We start from the raw sequence: 13759 nt of genomic DNA, 5'->3' as shown, positions 1-13759 counted from the left end.
AAGAACAGCAAGGAGAAAGCCCTCAAATGGGAGTGTGCTGGCATGATTTACAAAAGGCTATATGATCATCATCTCACATATACAGAAGGCTTACTTTGTGTCAGAAATTACTCTAAGTGCTTTTCATGTGTTAACTCATTTGATTCACCTAACAATGTTATGAGGTGGATTTTATGAGTATACCTACTTCACAAATGAGGACGCTTAGGAATAGAGAATTTATGCATCCTGCAAAAAAATTACACAGCTGATAAGGAGAGCCAGAATTCAAATACAGGTAATCTATCTTGAGTCTGTGCTTAAATCTACTGCATGAGATGGCCGATGGCAGGTGTGGGTGGAATTAACAGAGCAGAACCTTAAAATAACTACAATTAATATGCTCCAGAGGCTAATGGAAAAAGTGGATAACATGCAAGAACAGATGGGTAATATAAGCAGGGAGGTGGATATTCTATGAAAGAATCAATGTGAAACGCTAGAAATCAAAAATGTTATAACAGAAATGAAGAATACCTTTGCTGGTTCATTAGTAGACTGGACACAGTGAAGGAAATAATCACAGAGGATGAAGATGTGTCAAAAGAAACTCCCCAAAAAGAAACGCAAAAAGAAGAGAAAATACAAAGGGAACAGAATATCCAAGAATTGTGAGACAATCACAAAAGGTGTAACATATGTGTAATGGGATACCAGACTGAGAAGAATGGAAACTGAAATATTTGAAATAATAATGGCTGAGTATTTTCCAAAATTAATGACAAAAATCAAGCTACAGATCAAGGAAGTTCAGAGAATACTGAACGCAATTAATATTACAAAGATTTACATCTACACATATCATATTCAAACTGTATAAAATCAAAGAAAAAGAGAAAATCTTGAAAGAAACCAGACAGAGGGTGGGATAGTCTTACCTGTAGGGGAACAGGGATAATGATTACATCAGCCTTCTCTTCAGAAGCCATGCAGGCAAGAAGAGAATGGAGTGAAACACTTAAAAAGTGTTCAAAGAAAGAACCATCGACCTAGAATTCTGTATCCCATGAAATTACCCTTCACAAGTAAAGGAGAAATAAAGACCTTCTCAGGCAAACAAAAATGAAGGAATCTGTTGCCAGTAGACTTGCCTTGCAAGAATTATTAAAGGTTCTTAAGAAGGAAGGAAAATGATATAGTTTAGAAATTGTCATCTGCAATAAGAAAGGAAGTGTTTGGCCAGGCACAGTGGCTCACACTTGTAATCCCAGAACTTTGGGAAACCAAGGCAGGAGGATTGCTTGAGCCCAGGAGTTCGAGAACAGCCTGGGCAACATGGTAAAACTCTGTCTCTACAAAAAAAAAAAAAATTAGTCGGGCAAATTAGTCGGGCGTGGTGGCACCTGCCTGTAGTCCCAGCTACTTAGCAGGCTGAACCAGGAGGATCACTAGAGCCTGAGTCATGATTGTTATGCCAATGCCCTCTAGCCTGGGTGACAGAGTGAGACGTGTCTTATATTAAAAAAAAAAAAGTGTTAGAGCAGGAATAAATGAAGGTAGATATTTTGCTATTCTTAACTAATCTAACATATAACAGCTTGTTCAATACATTACTGTCTATGGACAAGTGAAATGAGTAATAGCAGTGTTATAAGAAACTGGAGGGAGGAATATGGAATACTCTGTACTATGATTTGAATGTGTTCCCTCCAAAATTCAGGTGTTCCAATGTGACCATAGTAAGTGGTGTGGTCATTAAGAGATGAATAGGCCATGAGGGCTCCTCCCTCATGAATAGGATTAGATGTCCTTATAAAAGGGATTGAGACAGAAGGTCTGTCCCTTTTGCCATTCTATCTTCTACCAGGTGAGGAAACAACACTCTTCCCTTCAAGAGGATACAGTATCAGTGCACCATATTGGAAGCAGAGCAGCCCACACCAGACACCAAACATGCCAGCACCTTGATTTTGGGCTTTCCAGCCTCCAGAACTGTGAGAAAATAAATTTCTTTTCTTTATAAATTAAGAAGAATTTATAAAGTCTCAGGTATTCTGTTGTAGCAGCACAAATGGGCCAAGACACTCAGTTATAAGATACCCGCACTACACATGAAGTAGTGTACAGTTATTTGAAGTGAACTTAAATAAGTTGTAAATGCATACTGCAAACTTTAAGGCAACTACTGAAATAACTGTAAAAGGAAGCATAATTTATATGCTAAGAGAGGAGAGAAAATTAAGTCATATAATATGTTCAATTAAAACTAGAGAAGGCAGAAAAGAGTAGAAGAAAGAAAAGTAAGAGAGGGAGGGAAGGAAGGAAGGAAGGAAGGAAGGAAGGAAGGAAGGAAGGAAGGAAGGAAGGAAGGAAGGAAGGGAGGGAGGGAGGGAGGGAGGGAGGGAGGGAGGGAGGGAGGGAGTAGGGGAGGGAAGGAGGGAGGGAGAGACAGCACATGAGTGAGCGACCTGGGGTAGTGAATAGAAAACTGTTACAAATATGGTACATATAAATCCAACTACATCAATAATCACCTTGAATGTGCATGGTATAAATACGTCAATCAAAAGACAGGGGCTGTCAGAGTAGATTAAAATACAAGATCTAACTATACTTTGTCCATAAGAAGCCCACTTTAAACATAAAGACATAGACATATTAAAAGTAAAGAGATGACGAAAGATATACCATGCTAACATTAATCAAAAGAAAGTGAGGGTAGTTGGTTTAATTTCAGACAAAAAAGACTTCAGAGCAGGGAAAATCATCAAGGAATAAGATGGGCAGGCATTACTTAATGATAAAGAGGTCAATTCTCTAAGAAGACAAAGCAATCCTTAATGTAGTATGCATCTAACAGCAGAGTGTTAAAATACATGAAACAAAGACTGATATAACTGCAAGGAGAAACAGATGAACTAGCTATCATAGTTAAAGATTTATATGCCCCTGTATCAGTAATTGACAGACTCAGGAGACAAAACATTGGTAAGAATATAGTTGAAATGAACACCACCATCAATTGGATCTAATTTACATTTACAGAATACTTCATCCAGCAAGAGCAGAATACACATTCTTCTTAAGCATGTAAAGATGCTTGCTTGGAACATTCAAGATAGACCACATTAGGGGCCCTAAAACACATCTTCACAAACTTAAAAGAATGGAAATCATACAGTGTCTGCTCTCAGACTACAATGAAATTAAACTAGAAATCAATAACAAAAAAAAGATAGCTGAAAAAAAATACCACAATATTTGGAGATTAGACAACATACTTTCAAAAGAATTCTCAAGATATTTTTCTAAAAATTAAAATGAAAATACAGCCTATCAAAAGGTGTGGGATGTAGCAAAAGCAAAGCTCACAGGTAAATTTATAGCACTGAACACATGTATCAGAAGAGAAAAGAAGATCTAGAAGCAATCATCTAAGCTTCTACTTTAGGAAACTAGAAAAAGAAGAGCATATCAAATCTAAAGCAGAAAAAATGTATATTTTTTATTTTGCAAAGCAGAAACCAATGAAATTAAAAACAGAAAATCAGTGGAATCAATGAAACCAAAAGTTTGTTCTTTTTAAAGATTATTATAGTACAACGATCCAAATAAAAATTAACAAAGGGAAGGGGTACATAAGGCAAAGTCCTAAGGAATTCAGGTGCAAGCTTCCAAGAGTTCTGCCCCAGTGCAATCACACAGATTATACTTAATTCTTCTAGTAATGAGTTGTAATAAAACATTGGAAGTGGTGTCTAACAGAGACTCAGCACTCAGGATTTTACTGGGGGTTGGTCCTGTAGCAATACTACTTTCAAACTTAACCTAGTTAACAATTATAGAATTCCATACCTAACAACTGCAGAGCACACATTCTTTTCTAGATCATATATTGGGCCATCAAATAAGTCTCAATAACTTTAAAATGACTGAAATCCACATATTATGTTCTCTGATAATAATGGGCTAAATTTAGAAATCAATGTATGATATTGATATGAAAAATATCACTGATATCTAGATTTTATTAAAAGATGATACCTGGAAATGGTCTAAAGATGTCGATATTAAACAAAATGCTTATTAATACATATGTCAAGAAAAAAATGACCTGGGAAATTAGAAAATGTTTTGAAATTAAGCATAATGAAAACAACATACAATATTTGTGAGATGCGGCTAAAGCAGAGCTTAGAGAAAAAGTTACACATTTAAAAGCTTATAATATAAAAAGAAAAAAATTTCAAGATAGTCTACCTTAAGATTCTACCTTAACAAGGTATTAAAAAGATGAATAAATGAAACTCAATGTTAAAAGAAGGAATAAAATAATAGAGGTAAGTACAGAAATTTAAAACAAAACAAATAACAGGAAAAAATAAATAATACCAAAATTTAGTTCTTTAAAATAATTAACAAAATTATGAAAGTCTAGTTAGACTGATTAAGAAAAAAAGTAAGAAAGCAGAAAATACCAGTATCTGGGATGAAAGAGGAAACATTACTCTAGATCTTGCAGACAATGAAAGGATAAAGGAATATTACAAACAACTTTATGCCAATAAGTTCAATATCGTAGGTTAAATGTCAAACTCCTTGGGAAACAGAAATTATTAAAACAGACACGAGAAGAAATACAAAATATAACTGGTCCTAGAAATATTTCACTATTAATAGCCATGATAAAACAAACAAATAACTCTAGCTAGGTTCACATGCCTTAACTGATGGATTCTATCAAATATATGAGAAAAAAATAAAAACAATCTTTATATAGACTCTTTTGGAAAATTAGGGGAGAGAATACTTCCCATCTAATTTAATGAGGGTAGCCTAAACTTGACACCAAACCAAAGAAGAACATTAAAACAAAAAGCAAAAAACTATACACCAATATCCCTCATAAGCCTAGATACAAAAATCTTAACAAAATTTTAAATCAAATCCACCTATAAATAAAAGGATAATACATCATGACCACATGGTATTAATTCCAGGTTGGTTTAATATTTGATTAATCAACATAGTTCACCACATCAACAGAACAAAGAAGAAAAATCATATCATCAAATAGATAAGGAAAAAGCATGTGATAGAATTCAATTTTTGTTAATCATAAAAACCCTCAGGAAATTTGAAATAAGGAAAAATATCTTCAACCTAACGAAAAGCATTTACAAAAAAACCTGTATCTGACATTATACTGATAATGAGGCACTGAATGTTTTCTCCCTAAGATCCAGAGCAAGGCAAGGTTGTCTTACCACTTCTATTCAATACTGTAATGGTGCTCCTGGCAAATACTGTAAGACAAATAAATAAATAAAAGCCATAGGTATTGAAAACGGAAAAAAACCTATCTTTACTTTTCCATATAGATTTTGTCTATATAGAAAATCCTAAGGAATTCACATAATATAACTTAAAAGTGAGTTAACAAGTTCACAGTATACAAAATAAACACACAAAATCCATTTTATTTCAACATACTAACATAAAACAGTTGGAAATTGAAGTTGAAAATAATAGCATTTACGATAACATAGAATAACATAGGTATAAATTAAACTACAATAGGTGTATATTAAACTATGCGCAATGCCTGTATACTACAAAGTACTAAAAACCACAAAATATTTCTGTTTGAACTTAGAGAAGACTTATATAAATGGAGAGAGAGAGCTTGCTCAAAAATTGGAGAATTCTATTTTATGATGCAAGTTCTTCCCAAAGTGATCTTTAAATTCAATGAAATCCCAATCAAAATATATATAAGACTTTTTAATAGAAATTGAAAAGCTGATTTTAAATTTTACATATAAATAAAACAAACCTCGATTTTCAAAAGAATTTTTAAAAAGAAGAAAAAAGCCCAAGGACTCACATTTTCTGATTTTAGGCCTTCCTCTAAATCAAATTAATCAAAGTAGTATGGTATTAGCATTAGAACAGACAAACAGATCACTGAAACAAAGGACAGTCCAGAAATAAAGCTGCACATATACAGTCAATTGATATCCAATGAATGTGCTTAGGTAATTCAGTGGGGACAGTATTTTCAACAAACTGTGCTGAAACAAATGACTAAAAACTACATTCTCTAACTCACATCATACACATATGAATTTGAGATGGATGATCGACTTAAATGTAAAAACTAAATCTGTAATATTTCTAGAACAAAAGGAAAGTATACTTTTATGGCCTCCAGGAAGGCACTGATTTCTTAGGCTACATAGAAAGTACTTACCATTTTAAAAATGGATAATTTGGAATTTATGAAAACTCAAAACTTCTGGTCATCAAATTCACCAGTAATAAAACAAAAATGAAAGCCACTGTTCAGGAAAAAGTATTCATAATATACACACCTGAAAAAATGACCTGTGCCCAAAATATGTAAAAAACTCCTGTAACTCAACTGAAAATATTAATCACAATATGGGCAAAAGATTTGAACAGACACTTTACAAAGGAAAGTATGCGAATGGTCAATTTGCAGACCAACATGTGTTCAATGTCATTAGTCATCAGGGAAGTACAAAATAAAATTCCAATCAGATGCCATTTTATGCCCACTAGAAGTGCTAACATTAAAAATTCTGGTAATATTAAACATTGCCAAGGATGTGGAGCAACCAAAAATCTCATATATTGCTTGTGGAAATACAAAATGGTATGAACACTTTGGAAAAACATTTTGCAGCTTCTTATAAAGTTAAACATATATCTACCGTACGACCCAGCAATTCCACTCCTAGGTATTTACCTAAGGGAAATGAGAACATATGCCCACAAAAATATTTGTGGGAATATTCATGGAAACCCCATTCATAATAGCCCCAAACTAGAAATAACCCAAATATCCATTAACAGGTAAAAGAATTAACAAATCTGTGATATATTCATGTAACGGATTACTACTTAACAACCACTTACTGATACATTCAAAAGATAAATGAATCTCACAAACACTCTGAGTAAAAGAAACCAGAGACAAAAGAATACATATGCATGATTCCATACATATGAAGTTCTAATACAGGCAAAATTATCATTCAATAGTGATGGCACTCAGGAGTTGCTTCTGGGAGGGAGAGTGAGAGTCAACTAGAGAGGTACACAAGAGAGCTTCCTGGCGCCCTGGAAATTTCCCGGTCTGGTTGTTTGTTTGTCTGTTTGTTTTGAGATGGAGTCTCACTCTGTCACCCAGGCTGGAATGCAGTGGCCTGATCTTGGCTCACTGAATCCTCTGCCTCCTGGGTTCAAGTGATTCTCCTGCCTTACCCTCCCAAGTGGCTGGGATTACAAGTGTGCGCCACCATGCCCTGCTAATTTTTGTATTTTTAGAAGAGATGGGGTTTCACCATGTTGGCTAGGCTGATTTTGAACTCTTGGCCTCAAGTGATCTGCCCTCCTCGGCCTCTCAAAGTGCTGGGATTACAGGTGTGAGCCACTGCACCTGGCCAAATTTCCCTATCTCAGTGATGCATGGGTTCCTCAGGTGTATTCATTTGTCAGTACTCATTGAATTGCATGCTAAAGAATTGTGCATTTTTCCATATAGAAATTCATGCCTCAATAAAAAAAATTAAAGTCAAAAAAGACCTTTCAATTCTTTTTGATTAATTCAAAAAGTTTGCAGAAACAGAACACAAGTTAATAAATTCCATCCCTAACCATTTTTTAAAGCAAAATTCACTGCAAGATGTCACCCAGAAACAAAAGAAATCAAACTTTTCTGCTGAAAGACCAATCAATGGCACTCCTTACTGTGCAGAAATACCTTAACCAGCCCATGAAACCGCTCGATGCCAATGGGAAGGACCCCTTCTTTTAAGTAGTCTGCTTTCTAGGAAACATATCAGCAGCACTTCTTCCCACAGCACCTGATATGGTTTGGCTCTATGTCCCCACCCAAATCTCATCTTGAATTGTAAACCAAATTGTAATTCACAGGTGTCAAGGGAGGGACCTGGTGGGAGGCTATTGGATCATGGGGGCAGTTTTCCCTGCTGTTCTCATGACAGTGAGTGAATTCTCATGAGATCTGGATGTTTGATAAGTGTGCCCCTTCATGCTTGCTCTCTGTCTCCCTCTCCCTCTCGCCTGCCACCATGTAAGATGTGCTTGCTTCCCCTTCTGCCATGATTGTAAGTTTCCTGCGGCCTCCCCAGCCATGTGGAACTGTGAGTCAATTAAACCTCTTTCCTTTATAAATTACCCAGCCTCAGGTATTCTTTATAGCAGTGTGAAAATGAACTAATCCAGCACCCTGTTAAAGGAAGTCTTAAACTTCCATAGACCCAGGCGCTTCACAGATTATCTACCTTTTCCAAACTCAAGCCTTCGCTCCATCATTTCATAGAACTGGAAGTTATTTAAAATAGCAAAATGAAGCCTCAGCCTGCTTGACAAAGAACAATGCAATAATGATTCACGCACAGGCTCTCTGAAAGCAGCTTCAAAACTGCCATTTAATTGAATAATCTGCGCTGCCCAGAATGCAAATGAAATAGGGATGAAAGCCTAAGCATGATTTTGCTCAATGGCGCTCATCATTTACCAGGGACGATTGTGTGTTCTGCTTCTCCTCCCCAACCCATTTGTCTGTTCTGTATTGATTTTGAAAAGGCTGATTCAGTACAAACAAGAAGAATCATTTCTCAGTCCTTGGAATGCATTGCTCTAATTATGAGGCTCAGTGGTTTTGTCCATATGATCAATGCAGGAAAAGACGTGTTTAGTCCAAGTCACCTCAGTATTTCTGAATCCTTGCTCTCCATGGCATCGGAGTAAATTTAATTCTTTGTGGGTGTGTCTGATGACCTACTAAGTGTGATGGGGGCACAACAGAACTAATCCAGGGGCACAAAATGTGACATATAAAATACTAGAGACAAAGTATGCTGTTCACCAGATACTGGCCCAGGCCCAGGCTCAGAAGGTGGTTCAATGAGTAAGTATTCAAAAGTAATTCAAATAGGGCAGGGGCCGCAAACTTTTTCTGTCAAGGGTCAGACAGTAAATATTTTGGGCTTCAGAGTCTTTGTTGCAGCTCTTCACCTGTACTGTTGTGGCATGACAGCTGCCATAGATAATACATAAGCAAACAGGCCTGGCTGTGCTCCAATCATTTACCAGAAAATTACAAAGTTGCAAAAATGATTTGGCCTTCAGGCTGTAGTTGGTCGACCCAGGCAGCGGGATGCTGTGAGATATTCAAGGGACAGAAATTATTAAAAACTTCTCTGACTGGAAGGGATTTTCAGCAAACATGCACGAGGCTGGGCCTTGAAAATTGGAGGACTAGGACCTGCCAAGATAAGAAGGGAGACAAGAGAAGTTAAGGCACAGGAGCTGGTAACTAGGGAAGGGAATAGGACGTATCTCAGATTGGCTGAACGAGAGGGTGGTAATGGGGAGTTCAGAGACAAAAATAGGTGGAGGCCAGGGCAGAGAAGGTCCTCAATACTAGAATAAGCACCTGGACATTGTTTTCTGGACCAGGGATTCCAAACATTTTTGATCAAGCATTCCTTTCACTAAAAGGTTCTTGAGGCCATGCACGGTGGCTCACGTCTGAAATCCTAACACTTTGGGAGGACGAGAGGGGTGGATTGCCTGAGCTCTGGAGTTCAAGACCAGCCTGGGCAACACGGTGAAACCCTGTCTCTACTAAAATACAAAAATTAGCCGGGCGTGGCAGCATGCACCTGTAGTCCCTGCCTACTCCGGAGGTTGAGGCAGGAGAATTGCTTGAACCCGGGAAGCGGAGGTTGCAGTGAGCCAAGATAGCGCCACTGCACTCCAGCCTAGGTGACAGAGCCAGACTCCGTCTCCAAAAAAACAAACAAACAAACAAACAGTTTTGAGCAATTATCTCCCACATACGTATTTATTTATAACTCATAGGTACCACCTGCCATTGTCTTAACAAAAGAAACTACAAAAATGACATTAAATGTAAATGGAAATTAAAGTAGCATATTCTCTCTGGACATTTCATTCTCTCTGGGCCCCCTCCATGCAGCCCCAGGTGCAGCAAGTCCAGAGAATGAGCTGTACAACAGGAAGTCGTTCTACAGCATACTCACAAGGAAACAGGCTTTTTTCTTTTTCAATGAACAAAGTTTGGCAAATACAGGGAGAGCTGAGTTTAAGGAAAGGCAAAGAGGTTTATTCATTGAAGGACTTATCAGAGTCTTTAACTCTTTCTGAGAATGTATGATGTACACTTTGAATATTTGGGGTTTGGGGTCACATGGAGCACTCCCAAAATGTAGCATGTAGCTATCCATTTCAGCAACATGAGGCTCACTTTACCGGTACTTGTGTGATTCCTTTATCCATACACAACTGCCCCATGACACAAGTTTTACAACTTCAGGAACCATGTCTGTGTTTGCTCACTGCTGTATTCCCAGTCCCTGGTGCGGTGACAACTGGCAATTAGTTGTTGGTGGACTGACCAAATGAAAGTGTCAAAATCCATTTGATCCACAGGCCTCTCACAAGACCTGCACTCCACAGAACTGCCTCCACAATCAACTCTTCAGGCCGGGTGAGGCCCAGGAAAGCTGCTCAGAGGTGAGGAAGCTCACGCTGTAAGTAATGGCTCCTATAGCCTGGGGTAAGGGAAAGCTGTAGGAGGCCATGGTCCTATCGTTGCACGGCCTCTGTCACAAATTTGGACAGAGGAGTCAGTCCAGAGTAGTAGGGTAGAGGTAACTCCAGAAGTGTCCAGAATTGGTAGTCTGTGCCATCACCATAGAAGAAGAGAACAAGGTTCCTGCCTTTGTGATACCTTGACAGTTCTGCAGCTTCCCTAAGGGCCACCTGGGCATCCCTCTTTCCTACAGAGTTTCTCTCCTTTAAGGCCACTGTCACAGAAAGTGGTAATTTTCAGTTCTGATAGAGGTGCCACCGGAGAAAGGAATCCACTGCTCCCGCCCTCTGCCCCTGTAGAATCCAGCTGCTCTGACCTAATCACCAGTTCATCTAGGCTCCTATCACCATGTAGAGCAAAGCTTCAGATTCTACAGGAAGAACTCCTAGACAGCAAAAAGGCTCCGTTTGAGTGTCCTCCCTGGTGGGCTGGCAGTGACTGCCTGTGTGTGTTGAGAAAGTTTCTGAGTCTGTATCTCAACCAGAGGAAAGGGTGTTACCTTCTCACTGGTGGCCCAGCCTCTCCTACACCACCTACATCCTCCGAAACACATTACTCTCCAGTTTAGAGGCTGGCAAACTTTTTCTGCAAAGAACCACCCAGATAGTAAATATTTTAGGTTTTACAGGCCAGACAGTCTCTGTTGCAACATTCAATTTTGCTGTTTTAGTAAAAACAGCCAAATGTAATACATTTTAAAAACGGGTGTGGCTGTGTTCCAATAAAACTTTATTTATAAAAACAGGCAGCTACCAGGATATGGCCTGCAAGCCCTCATTTTCTGAACCCTGCTCTGGTTCCCTCTTTCCAGGTGAGAGTACCTAATCTCAGAAGTCGGTGTCCTAAGACAGTGCTTCTCAACTCTGGCCAAATTTCAGAACAACGAATTCTGAATCCCTGGATGGGGGTCCAAGCGGCAGGATTCTTTCAGTCTCCCCAAGTGAGTTCAATGTGCAGCCCAGGCTGAGACACCATGTTTTCAAGGGTAGCTTCTCCTTCCCTTTCCTGCAGGGTAAGTTGCATAACAAAAATGCAAGGTGCCACCGCAAAGGGCTTGTTTCCTAGGCAAGCAGTCTGCTCCACACATTTTGACATGGAAATTAAATTCTTCCTGCACCTTCTCGCATTGTTTCCTGTATGCATGCTGTAGAGCCAACTGGCTGCAAACTCCCTAAGAGGTGCACCTGAGCTTCTCTCACAGTGATGCGCCACTGAACCAAAGAACAAGTCCTACTCCTAAAATCCAGCCTGGCAGATAGATCTAGAATACATGATCATCAGCAAAGCCAGTGCCCACTCAATAAGTGACTATTAGTCAAGGTTCTCCAAAGAAGCAGAACCAATAGGGGAGAGAGAGAGAGAGAGAATATAGAATATAAATAGGATAATGAGATATGTATATATTCCTTATACATGCCTCAGTCTCCTCATCTGTAAAGTGGAGTAACTGTGAACTCCTTCACAGCTGTATGCCCAGCTCCTATCACAGAATCCAGCAGAAGGAAAAGAAGTAAGAACTCAGTACCAGGAATCCATAGTGATGGGCTCCATCACACCTGCAGGGCTCAAGGGTCTCCCACTCTCCCTGACGCCTTCCCCCTTCCCAGCAACCCCGCTTCCTCTGAACTCTTCTCCCCATGGGGGAAATTGGTGGGTTCTTTGGACCTTTCCTTCATGGTATTCACTCCACTGGTGAGCTCCCTAAGGACAGGCAGCCACCTATGCATCCCTGGTTTCCTGGAGCATCTGTCCTTCCCAGCATCTGTGGAGGAGCCTTTCTCACCTCCACGGTCCTGGCACCAGGCACAGTGCCCGGAGGTCCTCAGTGAAAGGCGTGAGGATGAGTGAACAGACATGGCTGTCTTTGTTTGTACCATTTAGGGAAACATTTTTGTGTTTTACCTCCAGCTAGGAAGAGCCTTCTCACTCTCTCCCTGGCAAGTCAGATCAAGCCAGGGGAAGAATTAGGTGGACCTCCTGATTCTGTTGACACCTTCCTCTGCCTGGATTCAATCCTGCATTCCATTCATGAAGTGGGAACCCGCCTGGAGTGGCCCGGAGAGCCTGGGCATGGGAACCTATTGCGCAGGGATGGAACCGTGCTTACTTCCGAGTCTTGGACTGTTTCTCTTTCTGTGAAGTGGGACCTCCTCAGGTCTTTCTGTGATCGAATGGGATACAATGTACAAAAGTCAGCACACAGTGCCTGCAGCAGGTTCCTAATGTGTTTTGGTTTTCTCCTTTTTTCCTTATTGTTTTCTTCTTCCCAGCTCTGGGATGATGGCCAACTTTTTACAACTTAGATAAAAAAATAAAAATTAGTAGGAATACTAGTTCTACATGAGCCAAGCAAACACCCAGCTCCCAGTGCATGTGTCCTCTGGGGAAGTGACATACATTACTACTAAGTCATGCCCCTCTCCAAAGGTTTAGTGTCGTCTGGTTACTACTCAATAATCTCATTTTCTCCTCATACATGAAAATTGATTTTTTTAATGATCTGTTCCAGAATATTTCTAAGTATTAACACTGCATTAACTCATTTATAATCCCTCAAGTGTCATAGTTCCTTTAAAAAAAAATTGATAATGAATATCCCTCTCCCAGCCATCTGGAATCTCCAGCCTGAGAAAATTCAAATGCAAATATTAATGGCCTACTTAACAAGCCACTTACGAAGGCCTTCCAGTGCAGCTTTCTGCAGGCCTAGCCGGCCACTGGGCATTTCACTCTAAAGGCCACAGAGTGAAGTGTTTAACTCCAGTACACTGAGTTCCAACCCCAGCTCTGCTCCTTATCTATAGCCTCTCAGCTCCGCATCCATCAAATGGGTTTACAACCACCCATATTATAGTCAAGTTTCCTAGAGGAATAAATGGAGAAAGAGTCAAAAGCACTCAGTTCGGTGCCTGGCACACAATATTAGATTGAACTGTATAAAACTACCCTTCTGTGGGTTAAAAAGTGTTGAATACCAGCAAGTTCATGTGGTCCTACCTACAAGGGTTCCAACAAATGGCAGCAGTCACTATTGCAGTGGAGCTGGCTGACAGGCGGAGGACAGAGGGAAATGCTGAAAGGCAGGGTGAAGACACAGTCATCTCCCAC

General features: G+C 39.4%; 1 protein-coding gene across 5 annotated transcripts in view; it reads right to left on the bottom strand.

Annotated features, from left to right (window-relative positions):
* Positions 1-13759, bottom strand: part of LOC105480634 (calcium voltage-gated channel auxiliary subunit alpha2delta 3) — a 932903-nt gene that overhangs the window by 562574 nt on the left and 356570 nt on the right. The window lies entirely within an intron of this gene.

The sequence above is a fragment of the Macaca nemestrina genome, chromosome 2 (assembly GCF_043159975.1).
Source record: "Macaca nemestrina isolate mMacNem1 chromosome 2, mMacNem.hap1, whole genome shotgun sequence".
NCBI lineage: Eukaryota > Metazoa > Chordata > Mammalia > Primates > Cercopithecidae > Macaca > Macaca nemestrina.
Note: the sequence above shows the minus strand (reverse complement) of the source record. Positions and strands in the feature narration are given on the sequence as shown.